Source organism: Meles meles, chromosome 3 (assembly GCF_922984935.1).
Source record: "Meles meles chromosome 3, mMelMel3.1 paternal haplotype, whole genome shotgun sequence".
NCBI classification, from domain to species: Eukaryota; Metazoa; Chordata; class Mammalia; order Carnivora; family Mustelidae; genus Meles; species Meles meles.
In genome coordinates, this window is record NC_060068.1 from 128,934,465 (window position 1) to 128,947,736 (window position 13,272).

At 35.7% G+C, this 13,272-nt stretch overlaps 1 pseudogene; it reads left to right on the forward strand.

The window, feature by feature from the left end:
* Positions 1 to 1,049: 1,049 nt before the first annotated feature.
* On the forward strand, positions 1,050 to 2,319 carry LOC123939274 (annotated as a pseudogene).
* Positions 2,320 to 13,272: the final 10,953 nt, after the last annotated feature.

The window sequence follows — 13,272 nt, forward strand, 5'->3', positions numbered from 1 at the left end:
TATGCTCTATATGATAAGAACAGACTATAGACAATCCAGGTGGAATTTTCACAGTTTGGATTCAATTTGCCTAGGTTCTTCAAAAAGCAAAACCTGGCATAAAAGCTTGTATACTACCAGTTTATTAGGAAGGCCAATTCCAGAGAAGCAGACGTGAAGAGAAATTTGAGTGAGTCAAGGATGTACAGAGAACAAATATTCAGTATGAAGTTAAACACACTTGATCTCTTGATTGTAGGACAGTCTTCTAAGAGGGCATCTGAACTATCATATTTCAGAATAGTCCATGTGGAGGATCAAAGGGAGAATACTCACCAACTCTCAGCAACATTAAATATTTGCTCCAAAATCTTTAGCTCCCTGTCTTTCCTAGGTTGCTCATGCAAAGATACCAAGTGAGTGTCAGTGGCAACAGAGATGTCTTGTGGCAGGATGCAAGAAAGATTCAGCATGAATGGAAAAGGCACTGACGAGTTGTTGGTTACACAATCACAAGGAAGCTAATGCAAAATAAGAGGCCAAGTTCCTGAAACAAGTAGGACTGGGAACTATGCAATGGTATGTAAGAAATAGCTGATATATCTGTTCTCTAAATATTATCAGCTTTGTTGTTCTCTTATGTTATTTCCCCTTCTGGTGTCTTAATTTCTATAAAATGGAGAAAACCACAGTACCTATCGAGGAGTGCTATGGGGATTAAAAGGTTTTAATATTATCAATCATTTAAAACAGTAACAATATAAGCATCAAATGCACTTATCATTTGTTATTGACATCATCACCATCACTGTTGTTGAGAAGGAGAAAATCACCCCCTTAATATCCAGGAACTGACTGACACTAACACCAAGGCCTGGGTACTGTTAGAAGCTGGCCTGGCACTCACGACTAAGAATATAATGTTCTCTTATTGAATATAAACAATCTAACTGAAAACATGAGGATCCAACAATGTCACTTTGTGACCATGTTGAAGTGAGACAAAAAACAAAACCTTCATTTATGAAATAGGGAGTACAATAGTCAGTATTCAAAGAGTATTTGAGAAAATGGGTAAAATAGAAGACAGATTATATTGGGAAAATTGATGAGTAGGAGATAGGGAATTCAGTCATTTTTAAAGTATAAATGTGAATAGGACAGAGATGGAAATTTAACTTGTGGAAATGTAGGTTGCAGGATAGATTACTTAACAACAGGGAAAAGTAAATATTTTAGTTTGCTTTAAGAAAGGGTCCATGGGAAAGATGCATTTGAAGATCCAAGAGAGTGAGGAGAAATTTGATAAATGAAGTTCCTAGAGTACATAGAAGAAAGAGATATCAAGAACATAGTTGGAGAACTAACCCTGAAAAGGAAAAGTATTTCATTCTCTGAAATTGGAGGAGAAAGGGAGATAAATAGTATTGCCCAATGTGAAGGATCTGTGATAGATGCTAAAGGGAGAAGGCAGTAAGAAATGTTATCACTGATGACTTTTCTCAGTCAGGAAATAATCCAAGACATCTGTTGAGGGTAAGGGTTAGTAGCTTGGTAACACTGGACCAGCCACAACAAAAAGAGAACTGGAACCAACAGAAAGGAAAGAACAAGGTATCAGGCACTATTAAGAATCCAGTTAACACTTCCTTTCATGGGTGGCAGTAAGAGCGGATAGTGCACCCTGAAGGCCTCAGGCACGAGTACAAGGTGGTGTGGCGATTCTGCCCACCTCCAAAATGCACACTCCTATCCTCTATCCAGGTGAATCTTTGCTCCTAATCATGGCATTGCTAAGTTTCACTTCTGCTACTTTGCTTCTCAGATGAAGACTGAAGTCTTCAGGAGAAATTGTCTACAAATTGTCTACCTGTGGACAGGTGTTGAAGAAATCCACCTTGCAGGGGAAAAACTTCAGCACCTGACTATGCTATGACTCTGGAAGTGGCAACCACACATGTACTGAGAGGTCCGACCACTGCAGGAAGTGTCTCCCAGTGCTACTGACACATGGATGAATGACACTGTCTGGGCCCACTCAATCCAGATCATGATGGTGGAGGAGACTGCAGCCAGCAAGTGCCCACTGGCAGCCAAGCAGTTTCATGACTCAAGATCAAATTCCCACTGCCCTGCCGGGTCCTGAGCTCCCAACTAAAGCCACGCTTCACCAGCAAGAGGCCCAACACCTTCTTTTACGTGCAGAGCCTCCCTGTCCCTAGGTCTGCCCATATAAACTCCTTGGAAAAACCAGGGAAAAAGAGAGAGAGAGAGAATGCAGTTAAGTCAGAAGATTCTATATTCATAACCTTAATGACCCTGATCAGTGAGGCTATGTAATGTTTCTCTAGAAGTTCTCAGCAGCTGAGATGAGGAAAAGACAAATCAAATGCTTGGACTGATTCCTTTTCTCAGTGGCGAGTTTTCTGTGGTGTAACGTTAATTAAGAGGAACAAAAGAATAAAAAATCTGAAGAGACCCCAGTTGAAATAAGCAATGAATATGTCCAGACTCAATAACAGGTAAGCAAAGCCAGCTACAGACTGACTCATTAATGGAAGTCAAAGTTCTAGGTCACTGGAGGCGCGGGATGGGCTAAGTAGGTGGAGATGCAGGGGAGAGGAAGAATGATGGCTAGGGTAGGTAGCCGTGCCACTGAGGGAACTGGAAGGTCGGAAGGATACAAGGTTTCAGATAATAAGTTTAAGATTTTGGAAACCAAAGAGTTGTAAAGGATAGTGAGATGCATACAATACTCTAGAAATTTGTCCTTGAAGTTGGGCAGGGGTGTTGAGAGAAGTACCAGAGAAAAGTTCCAAGACCCTAGCTGCCATAAAAGGTATTAAATATGAATGAGACAAATTTTGAAAAAATTACCAAATATTAGTTATTCTATTTTCTCAGGGAATGTAAGATTCCTAGTATACTATAAAAAGAAAGAAGAAAAAGAAAACCCCTTTTTTGTTTCATATTATAATTCAGAAAATTTACACTACTGTATGATAAGTTTCTTTAAGCTGCAGTTATTTTTACAGAATGTTTATATGCTACACATAGACATTAGGAATAAATTTGCTGGTATCTACTGATACAACTTTAAAACATATTCAAACGATTTAAGAAGCTACATTGTTAAAAGAACAGTATATAATTCTTATGCCACTTTTCTATGTATGAAATTCCTTTTTTTTTTATTTTTAAGATTTTATTTATTAGTCAGAGAGAAGGGGAGGAGGAAAGAGAGAGAGAGAGGCAGAGGGAGAGACACGTTTCCAGCTGAGCAAGGAGCCTGATGCAGAACTCCATCCCAGGACCCTGGGATCATGACCTGAGACAAAGGCAGCTGCTTAACTGACTGAGCCACCCAGGCAACCCTGTGTATCAGGTTCTTAATAGGAAAAGTAACTGAATAAATCTAGTGACCCCAGTAAATATTTGGTACTTACACTGAAGCTTTACCTAGCCCTGAAAAGAAATTCAGTATTCTCACTCTTGGTGAAATCTTAAAGAATGACTCATTACACCTAATTTTTCATCCAAAATGTCTGGCTGTTAGAGGTGACTTAGTAGGGCAGAAAAGAAAACATACCCATATTTTACTTGCTATAAAGAAGACTGTAAACTGTAATTATGAAATATTAAATCCCATTTCCACAGAGAAAAGTAACCTGATTACATCCCTGAAAAAATATATATATGTCTTAATTCTTAACATCTTAATTTTGCTACATTTAGTAAGACCTTATTTTAAGGTTTGCCTTTTTCCTGATGCTGATCATCATACTAGGAGAATAATCAGAACCACTAAGATAAGATGGAAAAGAAATGCCATAAAAAAATACTTAAATAGGATACACCGGGGGAAAAAAAAAACAACTTGTGTCATCTAGGCAGTCTTATTTGATATGTAGAATATCTTCTACAGAAATTAGGTGATTTTTTAGGTGGTGTTTACAACTAAGGATAGAAAAAGTCAACATATTTTTAATTTAATTTTTTTTCTGGAATCCCCAGGCAATGTTATAACTGATTATAATTGACTCATTTAACTCATCTGAATTAGTTTTTAATAAGCTATCAAAAGATGGATTAATTTTCTCTAGTTTCTCTTGGGAATTGGAGATAATTAAATGAAGGTGCAATCCTTACTTCTAAGGATATTTTTTGGTTAATTTTTGAGGCTTCTTCCTTCTAATTTTCCTTGGGTCTGTATACTATTCTGACCTTAACTCCACCATGGGTGATTAAGAGTTCTATTTCTACGTATTTCACTACCAAATATGAATAACTCTTATGTCACAATTATGATTTACCTGCAAAGCCAAGAACCTTGTCAGTTATTACCTAGCATTATACTCTGTTTTATTCACAAATAATTCACTTATTGATTTCATATGTAAGTAATGTTTTATGTTCTTAGCAATTAGATTTCAATCCCGAAATCCTTACTCTTATCTCTCAATTTCCACATATCTATTGGGATAATCAGAAATTATGAATAGGCCATGTATGAGTACTACAATTCTGCATGTAATAGAAGAGCCACTAATCATATGCAGCTATTGAGCCCTTGAAGTGTGTCACTAGTCTGAATTGAGATGTGCTGTAAGTTTAAAATACAAAGCAGATATTGATGTCTTAGAACAAAAAAAGTAAAATATCTCACTAACTTTTGTATGGATTAGATGTTGAAATGGTGATATTTTAATATATTTGCTAAAATAAAACATATTAAAATAATTTTACCAATTATAGTATAATGGTATGGCTATAAAAACTTAAAAATGACATATGATTGACATTTCCATTTCCCATTACAATTTTATTGGGCAGTACTGCCCTAGTACAAAGATCAAAATTAGTACACTCAGTAAATGTATCCTACAAAAGGATGCAGATATGGAGAATATTATAGGAAACCTTATTATCTGCCCCACCATTTCTCATGGGTTTTGCTCATTCTTCCTCTTTGAAAATAACCAAGATTTTAAAACAGCTGTTTAAAGGTATGAATGGACAAAAAACAGTTTTAAAGTATTTCAGAGTACAATCCAATAATTATATAGTATTTCTATTGCTTACAACATAATGTGTTATTATGTAGAAATAACATTCAAAATAGCTGATGGAGTATGAAGTTGAATAGAAACTCTGTATCTCCTAACTCTAGCATTCTTTACACATTAAAATGGTTATGTAAAAGCAGACTAAAAAACAAAACAAAACAAAACAAAAAACCTACGGCTACTCACATAGTTACTCTTTTGACAACAAATGTGCAATGATTCCTCATGCAACATTTTATTTTTTTTTTCTAAAGATTTTATTTATTTGACAGAGATCACAAGTAGGCAGAGAGAGAGAGAGGAAGGGAAGCAGGCTCCCCACTGAGCAGAGAGCCCCATGCAGGGCTCGATCCCAGGACTCTGAGATCATGACCTGAGCGGAAGGCAGAGGCTTTAATCCACTGAGCCACCCAGGCGCCCCGTCATGCAACATTTTAAAAGTACCCCACTGCTGTAAATGATCCAGCACTCTCTGGCCGTGAATAATTAATGAATAATAATAACCAAATTTGTTGGGTTATGTGATGTTTACAGTGGCTTTTAAAACTTATCTGCAGAGGGGCGCCTGGGTGGCTCAGTGGGTTAAATCCTCTGCTTTTGGCTCAGGTCATGATCCCAGGGTTCTGGGATGGAGCCCTGCACTGGCTCTCTGCTCAGCAGGGAGCCTGCTTCCTCCTCTCTCTCTCTCTCTCTGTCTGCCTCTCTGCCTGCTTGTGATCTCTGTCTGTCAAATAAATAAATAAAATCTTTTAAAAAATAAATAAAAAATAAAACTTATCTGCAGACTTATTCTCATTGCTCTATTTCTTACAGTATCTTTGTGGGAGGACAATTACCAAGACGGACATAAAAACTGAAACAGTTAAATAATACTGCAAAATGCTCCATAAAATTTCAGTGCAACATGGAATAATTTCTCCATTTTTCTAAGTATGATGACTAACCTTGGGATTCATGGAAACATCAAACCTCTGTTTTAAATGGAGATTTTTTTTGAAAGTATGATAATTTTAGCTTTGTAACTGTAGGTGGCATATAATGATTTAGAAAATTATTGACTTTTGTCAACTCTTTTTCTTATTTCTTCTCTCACTTTTATTTTCTTTTAATCATCAATGGTATTCTTTTAAAAGTATTAAAGAATCTATATTCCTTATAACAAGTTACAAAAAAAACAAAGTAAAAATATTTTATTTCTTTTGATTTTTTTAAAGATTAATTTATATGAGGAAGGGAGCAAGACAGTAGGGGGAGGGGTAATAGGAGAGGGAGAAAGAGAATCTCAAGCAGAATCCACGTTGAGCATGGAGACCCCACATGGGGCTCGATCTCACAACCCTGAAAGCTGGAACCAAGAGTCAGTCACTCAATTGAGCCACTCAGGCCCCCCTCTTTTTTTTTTCTTTTTTTTTTTTTAAAGATTTTTTATTTATTTGACAGAGAGAGATCACAAGCAGGCAAAGAGGCAGGCAGAGAGAGAGGGAAGCAGGCTCCCGCTGAGCGGAGAGCCCGATGCGGGGCTCGATCCCAGGACCCTGGGATCATGACCTGAGCCGAAGGCAGCGGCTTAACCCACTGAGCCACCCAGGCGCCCCATCTTATCTGTAATTCATACCTACTGATACTAATTTACATTAGAACTACAAAGAACAAGTATAATCTCTCTTTCATGTAAACTTAAGTATTTTCTTAACATTGTTTAGCACTTTATATTATTTTTGTAGGTAATCTCACTCACAATCATATATATTATATATACATAGCTTAAAAACATTTCTTTCTGTGCTCTAGTTCCATTCAACTTTTTATTTTTATTTTTTTCTCCATTTATCACAGGCATACTAAACTTAGCAGTCTTTAGAGCATCTCAAATTCCATGCACTGAAAATGAAAACTCTATACCCAAATTCGATGAGTGACTTTACTCAAAATGGAATCATTCTTAGATCAGCTTCTTCTTCACTTCCCATATCCCATCAGTCACCATGTCTTATCAACCTCATCCCTAAATATTTGCTAAAACCCAGGATTTCTTCCCAGCAATCTCCTCAATTCTCTGGATTAATTTCTATCATCTCTCACCCAGATGGAAGTAATGGCTTTCTAAATGGTCTCCCTGCATCCATTCTTGATAACCTCTGCTCATCTCTGAGCAATCAAAATGTTTATTAAATATATAAAGAAGATGAAGTAACTCCTAGCTCAAATTTTTTGCATTGCCTTCTCTATTTATTTAGTAAAAGCTCAGAAGACTTAGTAGTGGTCAACCACTAGCTACAAATTCTGGGCTCTGCTTACCATACCCTTGCTTAATTAACTACTCACAGTTCAAATATCAGGAAAAAGACTTTTGCCCAAGAAAGCCTTCCCTAACTTCACTGAGCACTGTCCATTCCCTCATTACAATTTACTCATCATACCATGTATCTCAACTTCATGATGTTTAATATTATGATTTCATATTAATTCTGAAAGAAGGAATAAAACAGTACATTTAAATTAACCTTTAAAATACTTAAAATGTTTATGTCTAGATCTAAACTGTAGCCACTGGTATATATTCATATTTAACATGATTCAGGCAAACAACAACAAGAATTGAAAGATTAATTACACACCCAAATCTAAAAAAGCACAGACATACTAAACCACTATAACTCCAAGTAGCAGAGAAAAGTTACACCCTTAGCCTATAAAATACTATAATCTGTATGGAGAAAAGCAAAACTTATTTTCAAGACTACCATTATAATATAGTTGTGAGTGAAGGAAAGGCTATGACCCTGAAAATAGTCAGAAAAAAAGTTTGTAATACAGTCTTTGCAATATCAGAAGCTCTATTAGGCAACCAGATCTGCTTCTGCTTGTAGGGTGGTTCACTACCCTAGATAATGTGAGAGGACTGCCTTAGGGAATGTCACAATTTCCCCATAAAGCCATTTTCATAAATAGATGTTTCAGTTGGATGGAAATTAAAAAACAAAAGCAAAGAAAAATGTCACTTTCTCAGTAGACACTTTCTCAGATGGGCACCAATATATTCATTTTAAAACACAGAATAACCTGGGAAACCATCAAAATAACCATCTATTAGAATAGTCTAAGGGGTAAACTTTCTTACAGCCAAACTTCAGAGGTGACCCAACAGAATCTGAGAATGGGAGTGGCAGATGGCTCCTGGAGACTACATTTTAAATAACTTTATTCTAACCTGTGGGTATATAAGTAGTTGTAAGAAGGAAAAAAGAAAGAGATAAACTGGCATTTCCTGCATTTACTGTGACACAATGAAGGATTTAAGTCATTCTTTAAAAGTTCTTATATAGGCGTACACATATTATAAACTTTATTTTATTTTATTTTATTTAGATTTTATCTATTTATTTGTCAGAGAGAGAGACAGACAGCAACGCAAATGAGCACAAGCAGGAAGAGCAGCAGGCAGAGGGAGAAGCAGGCTCCCTGCTGATCAGGGAGCCCCGATGCCCCTGGGATCATGACCCGAGTCAAATACAGATGCTTAATGACTGAGCCACCTAGGCACCCCACATTATAAATTTCACAATAAAGTGCACATTTTGCCTAAATTTGTCCACAGCATTGCATTTTTGTTAAGCAAGAGACTATGTCATAGAACATGGTCACTCAGAGTTATGAAAAGCTCCCACTTGTTGAAATGAACTGCGAGTGGTGGAAAACAGAGTCTTCTTTATTGTACTACTCCACTTATTTTGATGTCAATTCCTAGTTAATATTTTAGAAATTTTACATATTACAAATCTGGTGCCCAGAATCTTTTCTTTCCCTTATAAATTAAAAAACTGGTTTAACAAAAGCTGTAAATATCTATTATGGGCTGAATTTTGTCTCCCTAGAATTCTTATGTTGAAGTTCTGGGCCCCAGTGAAACTATTTAGCTGGGGTCTTTAAGGAGGTAATTAAGGCTTAATGAGGTCATAAGGGTGAGCCCTACTCCAATAGGACTAGTCAGTCTCCTTTTTTTTTTTTAAGACATATAACAGAGAGAGAGAGATCACAAGCAGGCAGAGAGGCAGGCAGAGAGAGAGGGGGAAGCAGACTCCCCGCCGAGCAGAGAGCCCGACATGGGGCTCAATCCCAGGACCTTGACACCATGACCCGAGCTGAAGGCAGAGTCTTAACCCACTGAGCCACCCAGGCGCCCCAGTCAGTCTCCTTTTAAGAAGAGAAAACTGTCTCTCCCTGTCAACAAGAAGATGCCATGTGAAGACTCAATGAGAAGGTGGCCCTCTGAAAAACCAGAAGAGGCCTCACAAGAAACCAAATTTGCCAACAACCTGATCTTGGATTTCTAGCCTCCAGAACTGTGAGAGAATGAATTTCTATTGTTTAAACCACCAAGCCTGTGATATTTTGTTATGATAGTCCCATCTGATTCATACACTCTGGTATCTTTGGAGGACCTTAATTCTTTGGTTTGTTGGCTTGGTTTGGTTGGTTTTGGAACAGGCCTATGATAATTTGGACAAACACATAGTTTTGAACATACCTATGACTATAACTACATAAATATTTTTATGTGTCAAAATTATTTTCACCCCCCAAAAGCTTTGTGTCATCTCAATTTCATGTTGAATGAATGTTTGATACGTTATCAAAATACAATAGCAAATCTGAAATTCTAGAAAACATTTGACAAGAGCAGCTTACCTTAGACTACCTCCACATTAATTAATAATGACTTGTCCCTAGCAATACCACTACAATCATGTTATGAAGCTTGGACAAGGTCAAGCTTTGCAAATGATGTTTTTAGCAAAAAGAGTAAAGTGCTGGATGCATGGGTGGCTCAGTGGGTTAAGCCTCTGTCTTTGGCTCAGGTCATGATCCCAGGGTCTGGGATCAAGGCCCACATCAGTCTCTCGGCTCAGCAGGAAGCCTGTTTCCCCCTCTCTCCCTCTGCCTGACTCTCTGCCTACTTGTGATCTCTCTCGCTCTGTCAAATAATTAAATAAATAAATAATCTTAAAAAAAAAAAAGAGTAAAGTGGCTAATAGTTCAAAAATTGGGTATGAAAATGCTACTTAATTATTTTTTTATTGAAAGAATGCTTACAATCTTCATAAAACCTTTAAGTCCCAGTAGCTCTTACAACTGAATATGGATACTGAAAAAAAGAATACTAAAAAGCAATTAAAACTGAGGCAAATTATATAAATATGCAATTAGAAACAAAATTCAGAATGAATAATACATTTGTTTTAAAAGTTCTTTTCTGGGACATCTGGGTAGCTCAGTCGGTTAAGCATCTTCCTTCGGCTCAGGTCATTATCTCAGGATCCTGAGATTGAGCCCAACCTAGGTCTCACTGCTCAGCAGGGAGTCTGCTTCTTCCCTCCCCTGCTCCCCTTACTTGTACTCTCTCTCTCTGCGCCTATTTCTGTCAAATAAATAAATAAAATCTTAAAAAAAAATAAAAGTTCTTTTCTCACTTACTAGACGTATAATGCAAATTAAAATATAATATGATTTTTGTCTACCTAGTCAGCATTTTTTTTAATTTAGCCTTTATTTTTTAGAGCCGTTCTGGATTCACAGCAAAATAGTGAGGAAGATACAGGAATCTCCTATTTACATGATGGCTCCCCACACATACACCTTCTCCTTTATCAACATTCCCCTATAAAATGATACATTTGTTACAAATGGTGAACCTACATGGAAGCATCACAGTCACTCAAAGTGTACAGTTCACACTGCAGTTCACTCTTACTGAAATATTCTATGGGTTTGAACAAATGTATAATGAGGTATATCCATCATTACACTGCCCTAAAAATCCTCAGTGATCTTCCTATTCTTCCCTTCCCTCCCCAAAATGTCTGGCAACCACGTATCATTTTATTGCCTACAAAATTTTGTTTTTTCCACAATGTCATATAGTTGGAATCATATAGTATATATAGCTTTTTCAGATTGGCTTTTTTCACTTAGTAACAGGTATGTATATCTCTTCCATGCCTTTTTATGGCCTGATAACTTCTTTTTTTAAGTGCTGAATAATATTCTACTGTCTAGATGTGCAGCATTTGTTTAGTCATTCACATGGAAGGACATTAAAAGGTTGCTTTCAAGTTTTGCTGAATTCTCTGTAAAGTTACTACAAACATCCATGTGAGGGTTTTTGTGTGGACGTAAGACTTTCAAATAAACTTTCAACTCCTTCGGGTAAATACCAAGTAGTAGATTACTGGGGTCATCTTTAGTTTTGTAAGGAAACAACCACATTTTCTTCCATAGTGGCTGCATCATTTTGCATTCCAGCCAACAATGAATGAGAATTCCCATTGCTCCACATTCTTACTGGAGTTTGGTGTTGTCCATAATTTTGGATTTTGTCCATTCTAATAGGTATATAGTGATACATCATTGTTTTTCATCTGTAATCCCTGATGACATATGATGTGAAGAAGCATCTTCTCATATGCTGATTTGCCATCTTATATATTCTCTGGTGAAGTGTCTCTTAAGGTCTTTGATCCATTTTTTAATGAGCTGTCTTCTTATTGTTGATATTTAAGTGTTCTTTGTACATTTTAGGCAACGGTTGTTCATCAAATAAGTCTTTTGTAAGCATTTTCTCTGTTTGGATTGTCTTCTCATTCTCTTGACGTTATATTTCACAGAGCAAAAGATTTTAATTTTAATTTTAATCTATTTTGTCATTTATTTCTTTCATGGACTGTACCTTTAGTGTTCTATCATTATCAGTTGGCAGTTAAGGTTGTTTTTATATACATGCTTATATATTAAAATAATCTAATTTATAAAGATTAATGTATATAAATACTTACAATTCTGTTTTAAAATGGAAAAGAAAAAGAACAACATACCCAAATTCTTTGGAAATTTTAAATAAATTACAGCATATTCAATGACTGAAATACCATGTATTCATTAAAATGATCCTGATAATATTCTATGATTTGGAAATCATCTATGATAAAATTTTAAAATAAAATGTAAAAAAACAGGGGTGCCTAGGTGGCACAATTTGTTGAGTGACCAATTCTTCATCTCGGCTCAGGTCATGATCTCAGGGTCATGAGCTCAAGCCCCGTGTTGAGATCTGCCCTAACATGGAATCTGAGAGAATTTTCCTTCTCCCTCTGCCTCTCTCTTTCTCTCTTTCTAGTAAATAAATAAATAAGTCTTCAAAATGCAAAAACAATATGTGATATAAACTCAATTTAAATAAAAATTATATTTATGCAAAGGTAATAATAAAATATACAAAATGTTTTCTCTGAGTAGAGGATTATGGATGCTTCCAATATTATTTTCTTCCATAATTTCATTTTCAACTTTTCCAATTTTTTAATTCTAAAAATACAAAAAGAAATTTACCCTTTAAAAAACAGACTTAAGACAAATCTGATAAGATCAACTAATGAGATAGTATTTTTCTAGATTATTACTGGGTTTATATATTGAAATCTCTGAACAATGCTGATGATATTATTGAGATACAAGCTTTAAGTAATCCTCCAGCTTTATCAACTCTATTTTCAGGGAGAAGAAAGAAAACTGAAAATTCTCATTATATTAAATATTTAGTCACTGCAATTCCTTAACTTCTCTGAAACTTCTGTGTCTGACCCATTTTTTTGTTTCAAAATACCTAGACACATAAATTTTGTTTGTTTCAAATACAAATAGAACAAACAAAATATTTTTCAATATGTACCAAAATTGGGCAAATTTGATTTAAGCTTCAAAGTTCCCAGGTAAAGGACCTATTCATTTGCTTATAAGTTCTTGACAGTGTGTGTACAGTGCATGACATTTTCTAATTTTCTAAGCTTTACAATTCTGTACTCAACACTAAATGAGTAGATCTTCAAGAAGTAGTTCTTAGGGGGTAATAACTACTCTCAGCAAGCCCAATCTTAAAACACATCAACACAAAACTATGTGAATTAAAAAGAAAGATAAAATACAAACACTACACATACCCATATATACATATCCAGTACAGTTCTCTAGAAAGAGTCATCTTTAATGAATAATGTTTTCTTAAAGTTCAAATAATACATCCCCAAGTTCAAGGTAGATCATATACTAAAATAAATTCATCCTTCGTTTCATTCATCTCATTATTCACATTTCAATCTTTTCCAACAGTTAAAATAATTTTTAAAAATTAACTGACAATTCTAATTACATATTGCATAGTTGCCTAATAAGC